This window comes from Symphalangus syndactylus, chromosome 15, assembly GCF_028878055.3.
Source record: "Symphalangus syndactylus isolate Jambi chromosome 15, NHGRI_mSymSyn1-v2.1_pri, whole genome shotgun sequence".
Lineage (NCBI taxonomy): Eukaryota > Metazoa > Chordata > Mammalia > Primates > Hylobatidae > Symphalangus > Symphalangus syndactylus.
In genome coordinates, this window is record NC_072437.2 from 43,573,636 (window position 1) to 43,599,370 (window position 25,735).

Consider the following 25,735-nt stretch of genomic DNA (forward strand, 5'->3'; position numbering starts at 1 on the left):
GGCCAGATGTGAGAGAGGAAGCTCAGTTAAGAGGTTTCTGGTTAGAATGGCCATTAATCTAGACCAGGGGTCAACAAACAATGGCCAGAGGGCCAAATCCAGCCTGCCGGTCTGTTTTTATAAATAAAATCCTATTGGAATGCAGTCAGACCCATTTGCTTATGTATTGATTAAGCTTGCCTTCCACCACAACAGCATAGTTGAATAGTTAACAGAAACATACAAATGGCCTAAAATATTTACTATCTGGCCTTTCCAGAAAAATATTGCTGACCCTGATTTAAATAAGCAATATTAAAGAAAAAGAGAGGCAGCAATTGAGTTGAAAGAGAAAAGAGTTCTGGAGATGTAATGAATTCCATTTGGAAAATAATGACTTAAGATATCATGGAGCATTCACAGAGAAAATTAGGAGGCATCTCTGGGTTAAAGACACAAACTTGTTTATTATGGTTTCGAGATGCTAATTAAAGAAGGGGGTGAATAGCAATACTAGAGGAGAAGTCAAAGAGTAGAAAAAAAGGAAACAAGAGATGGAGAGTAAACTGGCAGAGGTCCCAAATGCAAGAAGACTGGGCAGAGAAGAGAAATTCAGAAAAGAATGCAAGGAACAAAGAAAACTGGTGTCATGAAAGTCTAGAGGAAGGGGATGCCAAGGCAAAGGAGTAGGCTGAGAATCCGAGCAAAATGAACAGAAAAGGGATCTTTGTAACTGACAATCTGAAAAACATCAGAGACCTCATTTAAAGCAGTCTGTGTGTATGCATGTTGTGTGTGTGTGTGTGTGTGTGAGAGAGAGAGAGAAAGAGGACAATATATCTCTGTTTTCTTATTTCCTGTTCATATATATATATACACATACACATATATATATTTTACATATATATCATATATTATGTAACTTTAGTAGTAGAGAAGGATTAATGGTTAAAGATAGTGGATTAAACATATATGTTTTTCCTCATCCTTCTTCTAAAATTCCACTAAAATCACAAAAAAATTAAATACATAAACCCACAAGGATGGAGATGAAAGAGATGACACCAGCCAACTAGAAATGTTAACAAAATTGTGTAAGATGGAAACCAGGTAGATGGACAACTTATTCAGATTTTTGCTTTCTCTACTAAATGTCTATCCAAGAAGCAAGGAGGCTGACATGGTTCACAACCCAGACCTGCCTCAGGAAGGGAGGCAGCAGCCTCTTTGGAAGGGAAGACAAGGCACTGAAGTAAGGCCAAAAATGAAAGAATTGATTCTAAGTCTAACAGATCCTGGTGTCCACAATTTCCCTATATAATTGGTATTGTTGAAAGACAGATGACTTATTTTCTGAAGATGTTGTGCCAGATTTTCTCCGGACTTTGGACTTCATCACAGCAAGAACAGCTGAAGATGGAAATGTGGCCCCTGTCTGCAATAAAAAAGATATAGCAAAGACTTGCCTCATAAACAGTGAGATCTTTAGCCCACATCCCTTTTAGCAGTGACTAGCATCCTTATATGTCCCAGCAAGAGAATGGAGATTCTGTTCTGAAAAAATAACCTGCCCCAGGGAAAAAAATACCTACAAATATCAACATCAGAGTGAGAAGGGTTCTCACTGAAATGGGCTATGTTCTTGCTCCTTTCTGCCCACATACATAGAATTTCCCAGTGGCCTCTTTGTGCCACATTTTGAAACATGAATGAGTAGGCAAAAGCCAGTAGACCTTTTAGGAAACACAGAGCAATAAGAAACAAGAAGCAAAGCCAGTGTGATATATGAACAAAAGGAACATTCAGAGAACAAGAAAGTGCTCTTGGAAACTGAAAATATGCTAGGAGAAATAAAACACAGTAAAAGAGTTTCAACAAAGTTGAGAAAAGTAGAATATGAAGTTACTCTGCCAAAGTATGTTTCCACAAAACTAAGGAAGAAATGAAGGAATCCAGGAAACAGGTGACTCCAACACAGGAAATACTCAAAAGCTATTCCCAAGATGATAGAGGGGAAAAAAAACCTATCCTGTCTATGAAGCAATCAGTCAATCAGTCTTGTTAAAAGTAGAAGAGCAGAGGAAGGGTATCTCCAAGGAAACATACAACATATGGGAGTTTGTAGTCCCATGAAAGCATCCGAGGATAAATGAACGACAGCTACATAGAAAAGCAAGCAAACAAGAAGAAACTAGACAATTGTTAATCTCTCCCAAAATTCTTGCTTATATAGAAAAAATATATATAATCATAGCTATATAGCTTGGATATGAGCAAATTCACCTTGTCTAAATAAACACTAAAATTGTTTTAAACAAAACTGTGACATGAATAAATTGAAAGGAAAAGTAGAAGGAAAGTGTGCTTGATAGTTATGGCTTAAGAAAGTCACATCTTAATTTTCAATAGTAAGAATCCGACATTCACTTGGGGAAACAATTGAGGAGCATCTAGGAAAGTTGAAGATGCTAATCCTATGATTAAAAACATTCCAGTTATAGAGAAACCACTTGTATGACCAGGATATAGACACCAAAATATTCATAGAAGCATTGTTTCATCCAAAAATGAAAACAATTCAAGCTCCATCAGCTATAGTTTAAATAACTAAATTTTGTGGTATATCCATACAATGGAGCCCTCTTCCACAGGTTTCTTGACCTCAGCACTATTGACATTTTGGCCCAGAAAACTGCTTGTTATGGGAGTTATCCTGTATTTGGTAGGATGCTAGTAACATCCCTAGCCCCAACCAGTAGACACCAGTATTGTTCCCTCCTCAGGTGTGACAACCACAATGTTTCCAGACATTGTCAAACGTCTCCTAGAGGAGAGCTGCTCCCATTGAGAACTACAGCACTACTGTATGAGCCCATTAATATAAAGTTCAACATCTGACAAAACCAAGCTCTATTTTACAGAGATGCATACATACTTGATTTAGAAAATAAGCAAAGGAAGGCAAGGAAATTTATTATACAAATAAGGACAATTGTTATTCTTTTTTTTTTTTTTTTTTTTTGAGACGGAGTCTCGCTCTGTCGCCCAGGCTGGAGTGCAGTGGCGCAATCTCGGCTCACTGCAAGCTCCGCCTCCCGGGTTCACGCCATTCTCCTGCCTCAGCCTCTCCGAGTAGCTGGGACTACAGGCGCCCGCCACCACGCCCGGCTAATTTTTTGTATTTTTAGTAGAGACGGGGTTTCACCGTGGTCTCGATCTCCTGACCTCGTGATCCGCCCGCCTCGGCCTCCCAGAGTGCTGGGATTACGACCTTGAGCCACCGCGCCCGGCCGACAATTGCTATTCTTGAGAGATAGAGGACAGTTGTGATTTGGAAGAGATGTATGGAGATCTTTCGGCCTTGGAGCAGTGATTATGATGATGATGATGTTATTAATGTATAAGTTTATTCTTCATGTAAATGTACATGTTAATATGTAATACAGTTATATGTGTAATGTGTAATTCAGTTATAATATGTGTAATGTGTAATAATATATGTATAATATGTGTAATGTTATCTGTGTAATGTGTAATATAGTGGTATGTATAATTTTAATGTTTAATACAGTTATAATACATGTTTTATAGATAATAAAATTTTATAATTATTTTTAAGTATATACGTCTTATGCCCTTTTCTGTAGGTGTTATGTTTCAAAATTTTGAAAGTAAAAAAATAAGCATATAAGTAAGATCTAATTGAAAAACAAAAAGTAGCAGTATAAACATATTATTTAGAAATGTGATGAGACACACCTGCAAAAGCTAGTGGGGAAGAAGAATAAGAAATTATTCTTTTAGGAGTGTAGAATTCACAAGAGCTAAAGGGGAGGGACAAGGAGCTGTTATTATACCATATGAGCATTTTTGCAGTCCATGAAGTACATATATTAGTTTAATAAATGAAATAAATTATTTTTTAAATGGAATAGTGGTCAAGTGGGGTATGTGGACACATTTCATGGATCATGAGCTCTGTGGCTATTTAAGCTAGATAGTTTATGCTGCTTATCAATCACAATGGTGTTGATTATATTCTGCATGTCTGTATTCTTTTGGGTTGGCAAAAGTATCAATCGGTGATTTTACTAAATGACCAATATAGAAGCATGTTGTGGTGTTTACTAAAGATGTATTGTGCAAACAAATCTCAAAAAGGATTTTAAAACTATATTAATTTCAATATAATAAACAAGCAAATAAAAATGCCTCACTAAATTAATTATTGAAAGTTTAAACTTTTGGCAAAATCAAAAGAAACGGGAGAAAAAGAAAACACTGATGGGTAATAGAAAGTGAGTTTCATTTCATCACATAGCAGGTGGTACTAGAAAAATTATTTTTTCAAAAAGGGTGAAACATAAGTGTAATCAATAATAATGAGGCATCATCATCCCAGTACACTTTCAGGCCAGGATATTTTTAATTATTCCAATTGCTTAACCTGACATTTTGGTCATGTTTGGAAACTCATTGTATAAGTCTATATTAAAAGATGGTGGAGAAAACCAAGTTATAAATCTGAGATTAACACTTCATTTTTTTCCTTTCAGCAGACCAAAAATAATCACTCACACAACATGGAGTTTGGTAAGAACTCTGATAGGAAAAACGCAGAGTTGCCTGGAATCTGTGGCACTTAAGAAAGGCTTCTTAGGGTAAGTGACATTTCAACTGGAGTCTAGAGTGAGTAAGTTGGCCAGTGTGGAGGACAAGAACAGAGAAATATTTCCCAGGAGAGGGGACAGCATGCACACAACCCAAAGATGAGAAAGAACGTGACTTCTGAAAATGGTGTGTGTGTGTGTGTGTGTGTGTGTTCAACATAAGCAAAGTCAGAAATGGTCTTATATGCTGAGGTAAGAGGTTCAGATTTGATGCAGGTAGTGATGGGGAGACACTAAAGGCTTTTAATATAGGGATGTGCATTTAGAAAGATCACCATACATGCACTGGAGACAACGGAGGAGAACAAATTCCAAGGAGTTCTAGAAATCCATTAAAAGGCCGTAGGCGATTTAGGTGAGAGACATTGTGCAATCGATTAGGGTAATATCCTAGTCATGGAAAGATGTAGCTGGATTAAAAAGATGTTAGAAGGTAAATCAATAGGACATAGTGATAAATTAAAAGTGGGGGTAAAACAAAGGAAAGAGTCAATGATGCATTCGAGATTTCTAGCATGGGTGACGCTATTCACTGAGGTGGAAAATCACAAGGAAAAGCCAACCTGTAATCATTGTGAAAGGTATGTGTGTCAGGATTGAGGGAAAAACATGTATTTCACTTGGCATATCTTACACTTCTAGGACTTGGAAAACATTTGTCTTTTTTTTAATACATATGAATCTTGAGAGAGTTTACATACTGATGGAGATAAACTACCAGAAAGAGAGGTTGAAGATGCAAAAGAAAGGAGACATTTGAGAGATATTTCAGAGAAGAAAGCCCTGACAAAGTTTGAGGAAGTGGGATTGTAGTCACAGAAGGAGAGATTGGGTTTAAATAGGAGGAGAGACAGAGGTAACTCTATCCTCATATAAACAACTGCCTAGATTAATCTTGGTTTTAGACTCCATTTTCTAGTTTGCGGCTTCTAAAAATTTATTGATACAAGTAATCATATATTTCCAAAATACATTTTGAAGTACTGAAATAAATAATATTTAAGTTATTAATTGTATAGAATGGCTTTCTTACACATAATAAATTATATTACGAACAACAAAGACTATACTGAGATTATTATAAAAGAAAGTTACTTAATTGCTTTCTATACACACTAGTTGGCAGCTTGAGTTTAGATTGTAAATTCCCTGGAAGTTTGTGGTTATGCTTCTACCTCTTTTGTAACTCTCAGTGGTACCTTACCATGATATTTTGCACAGCTGCTGTTGACCACCAGCATATGGTCATTTAAATGCAGATTTATTTTTTTTTATTATGGCTTGAGTAAGCAAGAAAATTTAAAAGTGACTGATAACAAATATTAAATTCTAGGTCAGATAGCATAATAAATATTGATAGCTAAGCAATCCATTCAGCATTCCAGATACATCAGGAGCTGTGTAGCTTTAAAACGTTTTCAGAGAGCGAGACTACATTTCATTTAAAAATTACTCTGTCCTTGAGACCTCTAAAAAGCAATCAACACAGTTTATCACAATCTCCTGCTCAAAACGCTCTTCTCATGATTCCATGACATGTATCTGGTTTTCCTCTTACTTCATTGCCCAACCCTCTGCAGACTCCTTTGTTCCCTCTCACAGCCTCTATCATCCTCATGGAGGCTTGGTCCCGGGCGGGTTCTTTTCTCTCCCTACACTCTCTTCATAGCTGGTCACATCCATTCCATTGAATCACATCCATTCCATTGAATTCCATTGAATCCACAGCATTGAATTATCTGCTGACCTCCTCCACATTTATATCACTAACCCAACCCTCTCCTGGAGCTCCAGATTCATCTTCACAACAGCCTATTTGGCATCTCCACTTGGGTGTGTGTCTCATGGATATATTATACCTACATATCTAAAATATAACTCTGATTTTCTCACTAAACTTGTTTTCCACCTCACTACTCTCAGTATATCCCTTTTCAGCAAAGGATGCATATTCTAGTTTTCTATGTTGAATCACTGGGGTCCTACCAGCCACTCAGTGATTCAAAATGGAAAACTAGAATATTGTCTTCGATTCCTTCCTTTTTCCTTATTTTTTTCTTACAAAGCAATAGGAAGGTCTACTTCTCAATTCTACACCAATATGTCTCTCAAATCCATATACTTCTTGCCTTCTCTCCTCTGCCTATGTGGATAAAGCCATCATCATTTTGATATTGTGAATGTCTACTGATTGATCTCTCCATTTCCACATTAATAAAATAGTCACATCTTAAAATGTGTTTCGGATCATGTCACTATCCTCAATTAAACCCCTTAATAAACCTTATTGTAATTGGAATAAAATCCCAATTCTTTAACATGACCTATAAAGTCTGCAGATGTGGACTTTTTCTATATCTTCAACAACATCTTGAGTCACTTTCCTTTGTTCTTCCCATTATGTAGGCACAGTGGTCTTCTTGTGGATCCTCAAAGCCAACCACTTTCCTGCCTCAGGGCTTTTGCACATATGGGGAATGTTTAGGACACTCTCTCTTTCCACTGCCCACATGGCTAGATCCTGTTGTTTATTTTTACTTTCATGTCTCAGCTTAAATGCCATCTCCTCTAAGGGTGACTCCTCCTCTAAATGGGACATTTAAGCTAAGAGTAAAAGAAAAAACCCTCCTACTGAAAGATTTTTTTTTTTTTTCTGTCTGAGCCTTTAGCAGGTTTCCTTCATAACTCTTACCACAATTTGTGATTTATTTATTCTTTGTTTGCTTACTCGATTTGGAGGAAAGAGGTCATGTTCTCCTGGGCAAAACATTTTAAAGCCAGGGACCATGGCTACCTTGTTGACCATTACACACTTGGTACAAGTGCTTGAAAAAAATTATTGACTGAATAAAACACTCCATATAAAAATTACTCTCTGAAATAGTTGTAAGACAATTGTTTATTCAGCCTTAAACTTTCTCTTGTTCTGTATAAACAATTCAGCTACTTAAAAACTTCTAAAAAAATTTTTTCCCTCCAAATTGCTTGGCTTTGTATTCCTTCCTTGACTTGCTTGAACTGCTTTATTTTATTCATTTACTCTAGTCAATGAGAGAGCAGTAAGCAGAGATAATCCAGTACTGTGCTTTTTCACCTTTCCTCAAGCCTAGAGCCTATTCTAGACACAGTATGGAATATTCTAGGAAAATACCACATTTTATCTGCCATAAATACAATGGCACTAATTCAAATCACCTACAAGAGCAAATAGCCTTTATTTTATGGAAAAGAATGATGATGGATGTTATAGTAAAATGAGATTTATTTTTCAACTGTCTTCTGTAGAACAATTGCTTGCCTAAATTCATACATACACACCCACAAGATACCTCATATAACAAACACTCTGTCTCACAAGACGTTTTAAGTTTACCATTACCAAGAAAAGTAGGAACCAGGAAAACATCTTAGATAATAGAATTAAATAATTTCTTTCCAGGACTATTGCTTGAAAAATTATTTTTTTGAATGTCAACTTTAAGTTTTCAGTCAGAGATAAACCAATGTCCATAGGTCAAGGCACAACAAATAGAATAATAAATTGAGATAAACTCCAACATATCAATAACAAATTATAGGCCATTCAGCACACAACAGCAAATGGGAAGAAATAAATCAGGGCAGTGTCAGTCCACAGAACCCAGCCACTGTGTGTTCACGATAAGCTCCTTCTAATACAAATGACCACTTAGGGGTAGCAAGGGGAATAGCCTGCTTTTCTTATCTCTAATGTTCACCCCAAAAATGTAGCATCTCTTAAAAAATACTTCCACAAAATTATCTAGATACAACCTTTAGCTCTGTTACTGAGGAAAAGGAAGAATTGGTCAAAATGATTTCTAGTGTGTCATTTTCCAAATATTGTGTTTCCTAAGACATTGACTGTACCAAAAGTGGGAGAAGGCAGTAAGACCACATGTAGCATAAAATCAAAAGGAGAAAACAAAATCCGGATATTGTATGTTTTTTTTTTGCCTATGCAGAGATTTCTAATAATTATGTGCTGTGAAAATGTAGATGAGAAAAAGTGATGTGAAGAAATCTGTCACTTTTGTCCCACGTGCAAATATTAATAAGCTGACCTCATGTTGCTATTAACTACCACTTACAACCAGAGTCTACACATAATCGTGCCTTTTAAATTGTGGTATTTATAAGTTTAGCAATGAGAGAAGTTCTTCTAACTACCAACTCACCCCACCTCTACCTCAACACATGCACATGCATTCAACTATAAACAGACTCCCCACCTCAAACTTCATGAAGTGTTTTTAAAGCCCAACACTAGATTAGAAAATAATGAGCAGCACCCTCCTTTATCTAACAAGTTGCAGCACGATTTTCAATCTGGTTTTCTCAAATAAAAATACCTCCCTGAAAATCCTGTAAAACCCCTAAGATGTAAGTAGCAAATTTTCTCTTCTTTCCCTTCATTCAAATGGAAGCCTTTCCTTTTGAGATAATCTATGAAATTTTAGAATCATATTTGCATAAGAACATATGTGCATCCAAATCCCATAAACAATATCACAATAACCTGAAAGTGTATGATTTAAAATTTTTGTTCTTATTGGCCACACTGGAAGAGTTGTCTCATTTGGCATGCCAAACAGTGCTGAGTGCCCGAGTGTCCTCAAATCACCTAAGTTTTACAATTGTCTGTGGATACCAGGGCACACAGCACTGTTTGGCATGACAAATGAGACAATTCTCCCAGTGTGGCCATCTACTTAAAAGTCAACTCTTCCAAACTACCCTATATGAAATAGCAACCACTCCCTGCTTGGTATTTTCTACCTGCCTTTCCTGGTTTTATTTTTCTCTGTAACAATGTTTATCAGATCTGCCACATAATTGATTTGCTTATTTTGTTGTCTATATTCTTCAGCTAGAATCTCAGCTTTATGAAGGCAGGGACTATGCATCTTTGGTTCACTGCTCTAACCCTAGAACCTAGAACAGTGCCTGGAACAGAGTAGATACACAATAAATATTGGTTGAGTTAATCCATTCATTCACCAAGTGTTTATTATGTACATACTGTGTTCCAGGCCAAGAGTTGTTGAGTGCTGTTACTCAAGATTTCATGAGTGATTGGCCACAGAGCCAGAATGAGTGCACAGGTCTCTCCAATGCCTCTCCTATGTTCTCTCCAGTAGGTTCTACTGTCTCCTGCTTGGGAACTACTATTTCTGGTGATTTACTAGATGAATAAACAGATTTTTTCACAACCTATTTAACTGAATAGTTGCGACATGACACCCATGTGGCATGTCATATTCTTCTACATTCTTTAAATCAAAAAGCAAGAAGACAATAGACTTTTCACATAGTGAAAAAAAATCTGCATTTTCAAGTGCATCAAAGAAATGTGAAATGATGAAACTAAATTTTCCTGTTTCTTTGCATTTTGACATTGGAATATGGAAAAACGACCTGGTCCCTTTGAAAGGTATGAGACAGCAAAGACTCAGAAACAGGAAAAGTTATTTTATTTTTTCCTGGTAATGTTTTTCAATTGAACAAGTAAACACAAGTATATCTGCTTCCTGAACATTGCATAATAACAACTTTAAAACCGCCAACTGAAAAAAAAAAAAAAAAAACCACTGATCCCTGAACCACATGGGTTTGAATTGCATAGGTCTACTTGTATGCAGATTATTTTTTGTCCTCTGTCATCCCAGAAACAGTAAGACCAAGCCCCCTCTTCCTCCTCTCCTAAGCCTATTCTATATGAAGATGATGAGAATGAAGATCTTTATGATGATCCACTTCCACTTATTGAATAGTAAATATATTTTCTCTTATGATTTTCTTAATAACATTTTCTTTTTTCTAGCTTACTTTATTGTAAGAATACAGTACATAATACATATAACATACAAAACATGTTCAACAACTGTTTATCAGTAAGGCTTCTGGTCAACAGTGGGCTATTATTGGTTAAGTTTTGGAGAAGTGAAAAGTTACATGTGGATTTTCAACTGAGCGAGAGGTCTGTGCCTCTAACCCAGGGTTGTTCAAGGATAAACTCTCTATCCTTTTATTGCTATTTTAAGCCTCTGAATAACTTCAGATCTAAGAAGTAAGTTGTTTCAGTAATAAACAACATCATTTAAAGACAATTTATATAATATTAAGCTCTACTTAAATCAATCTTTTCTGTAATTCAAAGAATTAATGGCATCTTCATAAGGTATGTGAGGTATAAAAAATTTATTGTTACAAATTTATAAGACAGAAACAGAGACACACACTTTTTTTATATTACATTGGACATATAATTGATATATATGATTTTATATATCATTGGACACAATGTACATTTTGAATGCAATTTGAATTCTCTACTTCTTTTAGGTACATACTCCTAGGAATATAAGAGTAAAAATATAAGAAAGAGTTAAAAAGTATTATATCTCTTCTCTAGAATTTATTTCTCTCCATTTTTCTTTAAAAGAAAATAGAAATGTATGTTTAGGGTAAAAATGCCATTCTACCATTCTTTAGAGTTTAACTGGTGGTCTATAGATAATCAAAGTGTACTAATAGGCAGGAAGGTTAAATTTCAACTTTTGAGACTACAAAAGTTACTTCAAGTAATTTCTGGGCTAATTTCTCAACACTTATAAAATCCTTTGATCATATTCTGCTTGTTCACCTTTTATCCTAATCCTAACAGCTTTTTGTTTATTTATACCAATTTCCCTATGGGAAAGCATGGATACCTTTACATTCTTATTTTACCCATGATATTATCAGATGCTCTAGGTTCTTCAAAGTATGTCCCAGGGTAACCGACTGTCAGTAGACAGAGCTCATTTCATCACAAAAAGTAAAGGAGAATCATCAGAGTTCTGAAAAATCTCACCTTGACATCTGTTGAGTATTTCCCAACTAATCTCACTAGCGTATTCTAAGACAATTATCCCTATATATAAAAAAAATTATATGTATTTGACAGACTCCACAGTATCTGGTTCAGTGATAGGTATATACTATATGTCGCAAAGGTTGGTGAATATATAAAAGAAGTCCACTCATAATGAGAATATGATAAGAATGGCTCCTCCTGAAAGATTTTATTATAAAACCTGTAGGCATTTTTATCTTAAATTGAGTTAAAAAAAAAAAAAATCTCAATTCTGGCCGGGCGCAGTGGCTTACGCCTATAATCCCAGCACTTTGGAAGGCCGAGGCGGGCGGATCACGAGGTCAAGAGATCGAGACCATCCTGGCTAACACGGTGAAACCCCATCTCTACTAAAAATACAAAAAATTAGCCGGGCATGGTGGCGGGTGCCTACAATCCCAGCTACTCAGGAGGCTGAGGCAGGATAATGGCATGAACCCAGGAGGCAGAGCTTGCAGTGAGCCAGATCAGGCCATTGCACTCCAGCCTGGGCAACAGAGCGAGACTCCGCCTCAAAGAAATAAACAAACAAACAAAAAAACTCTCAATTCTTTATGGTATAATCTCTGACTTACAAAAATCCTTGGATTATTAGTAGCACTTAGGTTCTTTATAAATTTTATTTAAAATACTATTCATTTGTTTTGAGTTTCCCTAAAGCCAACTGTTTAATAACAATAGCAAAATCCATGCAATGAAAAAGAAGAAAACCTTCCTAGTTTGAACAAAACTATTTACTGATAGATTCTCTGTTGCTGAATGGGGATTTTGGAGGTGATACAGTCAGTGATTTCCTTAATACAGATTCTGAGGAATGTGTAATTGTATTAACCACAAAAGAGGGAAATCACCATCAGGAGAAAACAAAACCTTAGGGGCTTGGCTTCCATCCCATTTCAATCAGAGCAAATCCTCTTATTTCTGGTCATTTTATTGGGGTTCTAGGTAAAATATTTCTTCTACTAAACAAAGTATGAAATTATTTGATTATTTTACCATTCCCATTTTATTCTATGGATAAGGCAACTAAGTCCCAGACCTGGTCAAGATCTTGCAATTAGTGATTGAATATGCACAATAACCCAAGCATTCTGACTTCCAACCTCAAATTCATTTCATTACAACAACCTGCTTTCCCATTAAAAAAAAATTCATTTGAAACCAAACAATATGGATTAGGTGTACCATCGACCTTTCCAAAGTATTTTGGCTATGTACTGACAACCAAGGGTAGCAGGGCAAACATGACCAACTATCAGTTAGTTATCACCATGGAATCATTTACCAAAGATGAAACTTGAAAAAAGCACTCACTTTCCCTCTATCATATGACCTATTGATGACCTTCTAGCTAGACCCAAGGAATCAACAGGAAAATGCCCCTCAGTTGTCCTGGGACACTAAATGGAAAGAGCATAGGCACAATCTCATTTCCCAGATCCCTGAATCCTAAGAAAATGGACAAAATGGCTTCTTGTGAGGTTGGGAAACAAGATAAGTGGTAATATTTTTATTTGAGGAAGTAGAAAAGACTTCTGGAGTAAAGATACATTGCAAACACACTCTCAAGTTAATAATTGTGAGTAAATGCTCATGCACACCCACTAGAATGGCTATAATAAAAAAATTAGACAATAACAAGTGTGGATGAAAATGTGAAGAAGTTAGAACCTTCATATATTGCTGGTGGGAGTGTAAAATGGTGTAAACACTTGGGAGAAGAGTTTGACAGTTTCTTTAAAAGTTGCACATAAATGTATATCATGACCAAGTAATTCTACTCCTAGGTATCTACTCAAGAGAAATGAATACATATGCTCACATAAATAATTGTACACAAGCTTTGTTTATGGCAACCTTGCTCATAATACCCCAAAACTAGAAACACCCCATATTTCTACCAGTTGGTGAATGGATAAACAAAATATGATATATCCATGCAACAAAATTTTATTCATCAATAGAAGAGAATAAGTTACTGATAAGTGGAATACCATAAATGAAGCTCAAAAACATTATGCTACATCAAAGCCAGATACAAAATCCAGATACAAAGCCAGATATGAAACCTACAAAAGGCAGATCAGTTCAGACAAGGAGTGAGTCAGTGGTTGGTCGCCTAAGGTTGATGTCAAATGGACACAGAATTCTTTCTGGGGTGATGAGAATGTTCTGAAAATGGATCATGACAATGATTGCAAAATTTTGTAAATTTACTAAAAGTAATTAAATTGTATATTTAAGTCAGATAAATTTTATGCTACGTAAATTAGACCACAATAAAGCTGCTTTTAAACAAAGAAGTAAACATTCACAAAGAATGAGTAAAGTCTGCAGATAGGTACAGCATGCAGAAACTCCAGAATGGCACCAGTGATCCAAGTCAGGCTTAAATCAACTTTAAGGTAACAGGCTAGGAAAAGCAGATGTTTTGCTATCAAAAGATTCTTCATGCAGAATTTTTCATGCAGAGTCCAAGGTAAGATCAATACCTTACTTTCTCTTTATTGCGCACCCTGCATAACAGTTGCGTATCAATGGGAATTTTGTCCTGCCAGAAATCAGACCTGTTCTGAAGCTTCTTGAATAGTAGTGAGTCTTCTCACACATCTATACACCATAAACCCTGCCAAGCCCCAGCACAATGCTGGGCACAGTGTAAAATCGTTTTTTTGTTTGTTCATTCTGTGTTGGCCTAGTTTTCCAGCCCTAAGTAAAAGCCAATTAAGTCCATACCCCAACCACATCCCTTGTCCAGCTGTCACACAAGAGCCCTAATTACCCCAGGGCCAAGTACCACACAATTAGGAATGGTCCCTATGTATTAGTCTGTTCTCAGGCTGCTAATAAAGACATACCCGAGACTGGGTAATTTATTAAGGAAAGAGGCTTAATTGACTCACAGTTGGGGAGGCATCACAATCATGGCTGAAGGTGAATGAGGAGTAAAGTCATGTCTTTGGTGGCAGGCAAAAGAGCTTGTGCAGGGGAACTCCCCTTTACAAAACCATTAGATCTCATGAGACTTGTTCACTACCACAAGAACAGTATGGGGGAAACTGCCCCCATGATTCAAATATCTCCACCTGGCCCTGCTCTTGACATGTGAGGATAATTACAATTCAAGGTGAGATTCGAGTGGGGACACAGCCAAACCATATCACCCTATATGCCTCAGAGCCTAAAATTACTCAAATTAGCCAACCCACAGGGAGCCCAGGAACCTAGATAATCCCACCCCTTTGCCACACATAAGCTGTCCCCAACAGCTCCAGCTTACCTGTCCCCCAGAGCAATACACGTATGGCCCCATCTAGCAGTCTTCTGTCTTCAGAGTTGTATTTAGCAAAGAGTTCTGCTTTTTATCTATCTACGTGTCATTATGTTATGTTCTGCCATCAAAAGTTTCTCTAAATCATATGAAACAACAGAGCAGATGCCTTATGACTAAGGAAGGAGATATCTCTACATAGACCCTTTTATCATCAGGACTTTGGAATACACTTTTTCCAAAACTTTTCATGTGCTAAGGACTTTCATTAAGTCAGTCTAACTGGTCTAGGAGTATCTGCCCTTAATTTTCTCTCCAATATCTTATCTAACAACTCTCTCTAAAATATTTTTAATTATTTATTCTCAAACAAAAGGGCAAGTAATCAGAACTGATTTTGACAAAGAGCCTATTAATATGCTTTTATTCTTTTTTATTTTTCTTTAAACACAGTAAGTATCTTCCCAGGATTTTTCTTTTATCCTAGGAGACTTTTGACAAAAATGAGAAATCACTAATATTGAGGCAGTCCAGCTAACCTCTTTTCTAATACAACTAGACACATGGCATTTTCATGCTTATAAAATTCGAAACTCAGTTTTTAAAACCTGAGTTATACACTTACAAACTGACAAAAAATCATTCATTTCCTTCAGGACTGACTGGTGTACCTGCTCTTTAAAGAGACTTTGGAAAATTTAAAGTATTTGTATCCTGGCTTCTGTCTTTCTTCCAAAAAGCTGAATGTTATGGTTACAAGGTATTGGTTGAGTAAGTAGCCTTTAGTGGCTCCAGATTTTCTGTGGTAAACTCTTACATGCAAAAAATCAGCAGTGTGACGTATTTTAATGAAGAGGAATGTGCTGTTTATTCTCTTTTCAAGTTTGCCTGGCAGATAACATCACTCTCCTCTCTCACAAGGCTGACTTTTCAGGTTGTTCACTTTTACAGGAGATTCAACAAACAAAGCATATAGGCAGTAAGATGTCTATCAGAAGAAGTTTGTCTGATCCTCCATCCCCTCCAATCTCTACTTGTTGATTTACAATTGTTCTCAACTACTTTCAGACTAGCTTTCCAAACATTCACAGTGATTCTAGGAGCTAGGGGTTGAGACTGAATGTGAGGTATCTCACATAGCAAAGAATACCCAGTAGAAGTTAAAGATATTAAAACCCATTCAAATAAGAATTAGACTTACAGAGATTTATTCTTTCCACCAGACAAAATTCATTTGCATTGTCATAAACAGGAATCATCTGCATTGCTATGGACCTCTGAAGACCCATTTAATTAAGTCATCAAATAAACTATCTGAGAGAAAACTGCTAATAGAGATAACTTGAGACTTAAGGCCCCATAAGTCCTAAAATATCCCATTTACTAGTCTGCAAAGTGCTAGAGATTTTTATACTGAAATTATGTTTTTAATATAGTTATTAATAATATCTCCAGAATGTCCTTGCTAAAAACACCACTGTCAGGAAGAATAGAATATATTATTAGCATAGATGAGTTTATGGAATTTTTATAGAAAATAAATTCTGAAAGAGCATGACCTGGCCAGCCTAATTATCCAAAAAACTTTTTTGACAAGAGCAAATATTAAAAAGCCTTATTCCTGTCTATACTCATTTATTTGCACAAACACTAGAGTTTTACTATGACTAGGACAGCTATAGTCAAAAATTTGGTATAAACCAGCCACGCCTGGCATACACCTTGAAATAGTTATGGATATTCTACTTATACCAACTTTATTTCCACATGAGATTTGAGGTAGTCCACACACACACACACACACACACACACACACACACAAATGTAAGCTAAAGAAGTTCATAATTTAGAAATAAAAAAATCAAAAACCTTAAGAAAATAAAAAAATCCAGATCTATATCTTTTCTATGAATGGTGTAATTGGTTATAAGCTGCCTAACTTGTATGCTGTTGGTATGTCATTTTTTAGTACTAAAAAAAACAAGCAAAATCTTAAGATTTCATCAGGAAAGAAAGTCTTCATGAGTTCTATGTTATGGAAAATTTTTCAAGCGGAATATACTCAGGAGACATTGGCTAATATAAGGGCCAAATCCTAAACAAGCTAAAAGCAACTGCAGAATGACAGCTCATATGATGGCATTATATATGGATCCCTGAAATTATGTTTTTCCAATATTTGTAAAAGAACAATTCCCATGAACAACTATCAACATTCTGAATGAAGGGATAAATCGGAAAACCATATACATGTACCTACTCCACCCCCTAAAAAAAGATAAGTGTGTACACTCTCATGGAAATTTTTTTAATTATACTTTTAAAATGAAAAACATTTTGAAGTATATTTTGAGTAACTGCAAATTTTACCTGAGTCTTCTTTTGCAACAGCTTGACTTCAAGTTCATCCTCCACTCCGTAATCAATGTATGTTTTTCAACTTGGTATATACAATGATAAATATCAATGTCATTGGTTTAAGAATTCATATCCTATTACTTAGCATGACTAAGTTGTCAGAACAGCTTTCATTTAAAGAAAGAAAACTGTAATCTGTTTGACTACTCTGCATTAAATATAAAATATAAAAAGAAAAATGATATCAGAGGAAAGAGTTGGCAGGCTGCTCTTGGCAGTGACTCACTATGCAATGCTGCTGAAAACGAGGTAAACACACATTTCCTTGCAATATCCACTTCACAATAAAATGATATTTGCTCTTTTCCTCTCAAGTTTGTATGTATTCTGGTTTTGGATAAAATTATTAATTTATGTATTTCATATTAGGAGACTCACACTTTCAGCTTTAGAGGTACATATTTTCTCCAGTCACCTTAAGTAGACTTGAACCAAAGTCATTTACCTATCTCCTTATAGACATCCATTGCAATCCTTGGTTATGACAGGAAATTATTCAAATTCTTTTGAGCTAAAATAGAAAAGTTCAATGAAAATCAGAATTTGTCTTCATGGTATTTTATGGACTTTAATTTCCTTTCAATTCAGGTTTTAAAAAATCATAAAACTTTAATCCAGTTCATGTAACTGTGTTCATTGTTATAAAACATGGCTTTAGCCTCTTCATTACTAGACTTTTTATTGCAAATATAAGTGGAAAAATGCAACTTATATATGTTCATATAACAGGTATTCATATAATTCATATAATCATGCCCTTGAGCAACTAAAATGTAAACTGGTTAAAATCATAGGGTTCAAAGAGGGGACACAAGTCCTATGGGCAGATGTCTGCTACTTCAGTGCTTCAAAAGGCTATATCAAACGTGAGTACAAGTGCCTGAGAAGTGCAAACCTCTGAGGAAAATCCTGGCTCCACCTGTAGGCTCCACTTCTACTCAAGCACAGCAGAAATCGATACTCCTGTGGATCACAACTAAAAGATTAAATTTGGCATCCACTCAATACGGCTGTCCTTGAAATCAACACAGAATACCTGCTCTACCAAAATCAGAAAAAGACTTCAATTCCATCTAGCATTAGGTAAAGGTTCCAAACACTTGAGTTGAGAGTTGAGAAAGAATCTAGGAGACAGCTAAGTCTGGCATGTTCTTCCTTAGGAGCCCTCTTGCCTTGAACACCAACACTCTGGTTGCCTACTTACTACTGGGTCTCTTTAATTTGGTTCAAGCATCCACCCTAAATTCCCAGGCATCCAGTCCCACTGGAATGTACCACAAGCAATGTCAGTCTCTGTCCTCAGTGATGATGAAGGAAAAACATCACTTTCCACAAATCCCAATCTAATTTTAAATTTTCCCTAGTCCTGTTTTGAACATGCGTGCGCATGGACACACACACACACACACACACACACACTCATTTCTTCCTTCAAGTGACTCATACTGAGGCAATAGAGAGGTATGGAGAACCCTGGCTGAGAACCATCTCTCAGCATTAACCCCATCGGCAGGATTAACCCCATCGTGCTTCCACTGGCAGCTCTGGTCAGCAGGTCGGCAGCTGCAGCCCTTGAGGTTAGCACCAGGGCTTTGTGGTTTCTTCCAGCTGTTCTGTGGAAGAGTGCCAGCAGTTGTCTCGCTGCAGCAGTTCTTGTTAATACACAGGGTTTTCCATGCGTGCCCTGGTTCTTCAGCTGTCTCCTCAAGTACTACATCAACATCATTATTAATGAGAACTCACAGTGAAGTATCTGTCCCAGTGGGAATTACAGTGGTGCATGTCTCTTCTGGTGAAAGAATCTATTTAAGATGCAATTTATATTCGGGCTGCTGTATCAGGACGCTTCCCAAAATCTCCAGAAAAATTCCACTGATGGCAGAGGAAAGAGGATGTGTGACCTCCAAGGTTTTGAGGTTTAACGTGAAGTTGCATAGATTTAGGAAATTTTGCAAGCACAATTTTTTTGATGTCTCATATTTCAGCTTAAAAATCCAAGTAATTTTTGAAATTTATTTTCTAATATATTTACATTTATTTTAGTAAAAAATGCTCTTCTCCTCAACCCAACCTTTCAATCTTTTAGTCCAAAAACAGGTGTCCTATTTATCTTTTGTCTTGCCTACCCATGGTTGTATTTCACTCCATGATGATGATGATGATGATATGATGGCAGTGATGATGAAGACAACAATTATCATGATCACAAAATATTTAATAGCCAGTTTTTATTGAGTGATTACTTCATGTCAGGAATTATGCAAAGCCCTTGGCAAGCATCATCTCATTTAATTTTTAAAACAAACTTACCAGCTTTTACAAGTATTATTCTCACTTTGTAGATGAGCTAAATGAGGCACAGAGGAGTTAAGTAACTTGCCATTGACAAACTTTCAACTAAAACTCTGAGGATTCACAATACCAATCCCCACAGAAAAGGAAATCATTGATTAATTTTTCTAATTTTTCATTAAGAGGATCTAACAATTTCTTACCATAAATTCCAGTCGGACAAGGTACCCAGAAATTTAAAAGGGCTCTTGAACCAGTTAACAGAGACACAACAGTAACTAGGTAACCAGAGTTACACCAAGAAGACTATGTAAAGACAGAATTTGAGGAATTAAATAATGCCAAAGTAAATTTGTTTGATAAATTCTTTCTCAACCCTCAGATATTTGGTATCTTTATCACATGCGGATGAAAGTTATTCCATGAATGAATTCTCCTTCTGGTACCTATAGAGCAGATACTCTATATTGGTTACAATGAGAGCCATATGTCCTGAGGCATATGTCTCCCAGTAAGTATCACACTTGTGGAAGTCCACTCAGCTCCTTTATCTTTATGTCCTAAAGCAGGACTCAGGTCCTTATTTCTTTTATGTCTCAGAGGTAGCTTTTTCCCTTAAAGTTGCTTGTTCCACTTTCAACAGCATTCCCCAGGCACTGGATGAATTTCAAGTAACTGAGAAACTTGGCCAAAGTTCAGACAGATCTTTATAATGATCTCTTCATGGAACACTGGAGTACCTGTGCAAATCAGGTCTCAGGAGTCTACTTGGCCACTCTGTTACATGAGCTGGACATGAAACTAATTCTATTGGGGTAACTGAGTTATATCTAAAATTGGTTAATAATAAAAGATCTTCTCTTAGGTCTCTTCATTTCTTTAGCTGACCAAAAATGTCTTCTCTGACCCATTTTAAGGATATAGCCTCTGTCTTCATAATAGGTCTCTACAAGAAGTATTCATTTGAATAGTGTGCTAGAGTCTTTTGTAAGGCTTTGGCTAAAGCCACGAGTCACTACTCATGCCCTTACATTACTGTCAACCTAGTAAAGTTTCATTGAAAATTTCATTCCAGAAATACATAATCTCTAAAGAAGAGCTTGGTATGCTTCTTCATTCATCAATTGGAAGCTATGTAACTTTTTTTTCTTTTCTTTTCTTTTTTTTTGCATTAGTGGCCAGGAATTTGAACTCAATTTAATGTCCTAATGAGGTAATACATTTATTTCAGGTGCTTGCTAGCATCTATTTCAATACTGCAGTTTGCTTCAACAGTTATAACCCTAGCTGCAAGTCAGAAACTTCTGTTTAAAAATACCTGATGTCTGAGATAGTGTCCAGCCCAGATCTAAGGGTGAGGCCAAGGAACTGGAATATTTCAAATGATCTCCAAGGTGATGCAAATGTAGAGGGAGATTTCAGAACCATTTCTATGGATGTTATAAATTTGTTTTGTTTTAATTTTAGTTGTCTTATTTGTACACTAATTTATTTACATGAACTCAAGTTCTTTTGAAAGAAAAGAATCATAATATACAAATGCATAAACCATCAATCTTATACTATTGAACAGATCTACATCTCACCAGTATGTCTCAATTTCGGCTGTCCATCAGCATCACTTGGTGAGCTGATAAAATCCTAATGCCTAGACTATATCCAAACCAATTAAATCATAATCTCTGAAGGTGAGACTGAGGCACTGATCATTTTTAAATCTCTTCAGATGATTTCACATGCAGCCAAGGCTGAAAACTAATGATCCATATTCTCTCTCCACTTCTTAGCAATGTCTTGAAATAAGCATGTTCATGGGAAAAAAATGTTAAACAAGTCAAGTTTATATTTTGTTTTAACCTAATCTTCTTATGGCACTTTTCTTCTTCAGCTGCTTAGCATCTACATCTTGTTTCAAGCCAAGGGGCACTTACCCATCTTACTTCCCTTCTCACGGAATATGTTGCAAACCCACAGAAACTGCTCATTATTCCAGTCTCTCAAAGTGTGACTGGCTAAGTCCAAGGACATTCACATACAAAAAAAGCCTGCTTGTTCTCATAAATTTTCTAAATGGTAATACAATCTTCATTCATTTTTTCCATATTTGTTACCCCTCCTGATACCTTCTGGAGTAGGTTCTTGAACATCTAATCTAGCTGACTAAGCTTTAATTGGCTGATCAATTTTGCTATTCGGTTCATTTGTTGACTTCTTTATCAGTTGTTTGCTCAAAATTTCTAATTTCCTCATAGCTGAATATCAATATTATTGACATTCTAATACTAGTATTGATCCAATTACATAAGACTTCTTTGAATTTCCTAACTACAGCAATACATCTACCTTGAACAATTAATTGCTCTTCAAACTATACCATTTCACCATGCAATGACTTGCCTTTGCTTTTATAGAAATAGAGCATAAATTGGTGTTTTCCTGGGGGTAAGAAAGAGATGGGAGCAAGAAAAAAGTGGGTGTGGCTATAAAAGGGCAACATGAGGAATCTTTCTGGTGGTAAAAATGTTCTGTATCTTTTTGTTTTCTTTTTTTGAGTTGGGGTCTCATTCTGTCACCTAAACTGGAGTGCAGTGGTGCAATCATAACTCACTTTAGCCTCAAACTCATGAGGTCAACCAATCACCCCTCCTCAGCCTCCTGAGTCTCTGGGACTACAGGTGAGAGCAACCACACTCATCTAATTTTTAAAAATTTTTTGTAGAGAGGGAGTTTACAATGTTGCCCACGTTGGTCTCGAACTCCTGCCCTTAAGTGATCTTCCCCCAATCAGGCTCCCAAAGCATTGGGATTACAGTTATGAGCCACCATGCCTGGCCAAAAATTTTCTTTATCTTGAATAAATCAATGTTAATATCTGATTGAAAAATTGTATTGTAGTTTTGCAAGATGTTACCATTGGGGTAAACTGGGAAAAGGATACGTAGCTTCTCTCTGTATTGTTTCTCACAAATGCACGTGAATCTACAATTATCTCAAAGTGAAAAATTTATTTTTATTTTTATTTTTTTGAGACAACATCTCACTCTGTCACTCAGGCTGGAGTGCAACAGTGTGACCACAGCTCACTGCAACCTCAACCTCCCAGGCTCAGGTGATCCTCCCACCCCAGCCTCCCAAGTAGCTGGGACCACAGGCATGACCCACCAAGCCCAACTAATTTTTGTATTTTTTGTAGAGAAAAGGTTTTGCCGTATTGCCCAGGCTGGTCTCAAACACCTGGGTTCAAGTGGTCCACCCACCTTGGCCTCCAAAAGTGCTAGGATTATAGGCATGAGCCACTGCATCTGGCCTCAAAATGAAAAGTTTTTCAAAGTAAGTCCCATGGCTTACAATGCCTGCATGGAGTCACCCCAGCTTAAACCCTGCCTCACTTGGTCCTCTCTCGCCCTTTACTTTCTACACTTAAGCAATGCACCATTTTGTCTCAAATAAATTATACACATTCTCTCTGTCCTTAATGGAGGCACAAATGCACCAGCCTTCCCCACTTTTTTCCCCACTTCCCCACAACCATTCACCTCTCTTTTTCATGTCATTTCTCTAGAAGTGAGTCAGTCACTTCTAGGAAGTAAGTCAGTCACTACCATTGGTAGCTAAGTCAGAAGGATTGCCTGCATCCATTATACTGGACCTAGGGCTAGTCTTCTCAAGACAACACAGGGCTTGGTTTTGAGTTCAGAATGTCAGTCCAGGTCTGTGACTCCCTCATGGTAACTTTTCCCTCAGGAGTCCATGTGTTCATTCCTTACATTTCAGCCATTATTTCTTTTTGACTTTTTTCTGCTTTTTCTGTCCATTATTTCTATTACATGTATGTTGGTGTGCTTAACAGTGCCTCACATTTCTCTGAGACTCTGTTCATATTTCTTATTATTTTTATCTGTTATTCAGATTAAATAATTTCGATTGATCTGTCTTCAAGGTAGATGATTCTTTCTTTTGCCAGTTCAAATCTACCATGAAGCCACTCCAGTGATGTTTTCATTTCAGTCATTGTACTTTTCAACTCCAAAGTTTCCATTTGGTTTTTTAAAAAAAATTTCTTTTTATTGATATTCGCCATTTGATGAGACATTGTCACCATATCTTCCTTTACATTTTTAAGCATGATTTCCTTTAGTTTTTTGACCATTTTTATAATAACTGCTTCGAAGTTTTTGTCTGTTAAGTGCAACATCTGAACCTTCTCACAGACAGTTGCTGTTGCTTACTTTTTTCCTATGTATGGGCATTTCAGGTAATACAGTATAGCAAATCTGGGTCCTGATCTCCCCAGGGCTTATTATTGTTGTTGTTGTTTGCTTATTTATTTGTTTGTTAATGTGGCTACACTATTTTAGTGAAGTCTATTTTCCCTACAACATGAAGCCTCAGACACTGATCCTCAGAGGGCAGTGCCTTGGGCATGGCACAATCACCTTGAGATGACAGTAGTTTTAGCCAGGCTCTTTTTGACTGTCTTTCCCTCTGATTCCTTTGTTAAGATGTTTGCCTCTGTTGGTATCAAACTCAACCGTTAGGCTCCACTAAGTGCTGACTGTTGCTTTGTTGTTTAGACTACATGCTAGGGCACACATGTCTCCACAGTCTGATCCAATTAAATTCAAGCCATTTTGTAAAGGCAGTATTGAGGCCAGACTTTGAGGTTTGTTCTCACCTCAGGAAAGCTCTTCTTATTTCTCTTTTTCTCTGATTCCCTCTGATAAAGTAGCTAGCTTATAGTTTATCTTGTTGCTTTCATAAAGCTATCAGCTTCTTCTTAATTGCTTACTACCAAAATCTTCGTTGTTTTTAAGAACTCCTACAGACCTGAACTTTCTCATACTCTGTCATAAATAAATCAGTTCCATTGGGAAGATTGTTAGTGTTCTCAGTTCTTATAGCCTGCTTCTCTACCTAGGCAAAGTCTCTGAACCACCAGAGCTGAAGGTAGGGTTAGTGCCTGCTGCTCCAAAATGATACCCATGCTTTGTGATTAGGGAATTAAGCAAGGACTGTAGTCTCTGGTCTTCTCAGCTTGACTCTCCTCTCTCCTAGTGTAGATCCTCTACCCTATGAATAAGGTGAGCCAAGGACAAAGGAGCCCCACCTTGCCATGCCTGGTTTAGAACTTCCACCCCATGAGCTGGATTGGGAAATGTTAGCCTCCAACCTTTCAGCCACATGAAAATGCTGATGGCCTGACCCTCCTGGAGAAGATACTAAGCCCTTGACTGGGAGCTGCGGGAGGAGAGACATCAAGAAAGTCTTGTCTTTTTGACTAAACTCACCACACTCACCCAGAGTGGACCTTCTGACACAGTGAGCTGGGGGAGAGGAAGAAAAGGGAACAGGTCATATCTCAAGTGCCACAGACTCTCACTGTGCCTTCTAAGATAGTAAATTTTCTTGAACAAATGTATCTTCATTTTCTGTATGAAGACACATTTGTATCTTCTTTATGCCATTTCCAGTTACTTTAATTTTTTTTGCAATTATTTTGACTAGTTGTGGTTGTATCCCAGGGGAGCAGGACTGTGGTTCTCCCAACACTGCTGTTACACAAGCCATTCAAGTTAGAGCTATCTTGATTCCTTTGAGAGGCTCCAGGATTCTGATTCTCAGAAGAGAAAGGCTGTGGTTCCTGATTCTTTTCCTTCCCTGAAGCTTCTTAGACCTGTATGCAAATTCCCAGTAACTTTGGTACTATATACCAAGATATGAGACGTGGCCTTTCAAACCAAAAGTGAGTACATTTTTCTACCTTTCTCACAGAACAATAAGTATCTACTCTCATTTTTTTATAACCAAAATTTTACATTTTCTCCATAACAAAAACCTTGAGAAAGAACTTGAGATTGCCACTGCTAGATATAAACTGGCAGGCAACAATCAAACTGCAGTCTTTCTTGCTAATTTTTTTCAGATTCCACATTATCAGTTGTGGAAGCATGTCAGCCCTATTACATGAGTTCAATATCAGTTTTCCCATCAAGAATATAACACCATGGGGTTAAGAATCATTTTGTCCCTAGCACCTGATGCATGATGTGTGCCCGATAAATACTAGTTGAATGAACAGACATTGATTATAAGAATTCATGTCAGGACACTGCTACACTTGATACTTGGGGAAAAATTGACAATCCTGTTGGTGAACATCTGATTTGAAAGTAGCTTAAAGACTAGGGC

The 25,735-nt window shown here is 36.8% G+C and overlaps 1 protein-coding gene and 1 long non-coding RNA gene across 8 annotated transcripts in view; both read right to left on the reverse strand.

Moving 5' to 3' along the window:
* Positions 1–25,735, reverse strand: part of SLAIN1 (SLAIN motif family member 1) — a 222,630-nt gene that overhangs the window by 20,634 nt on the left and 176,261 nt on the right. The gene's annotated exons all lie outside the window — the stretch shown is intronic.
* On the reverse strand, positions 12,886–17,304 carry LOC134732605 (uncharacterized). Its single transcript, XR_010115915.1, has 3 exons — positions 17,207–17,304; positions 14,846–14,975; positions 12,886–13,737 (listed from the first exon to the last, which is right to left on the reverse strand). It is a non-coding gene; the product is annotated as an uncharacterized lncRNA (long non-coding RNA).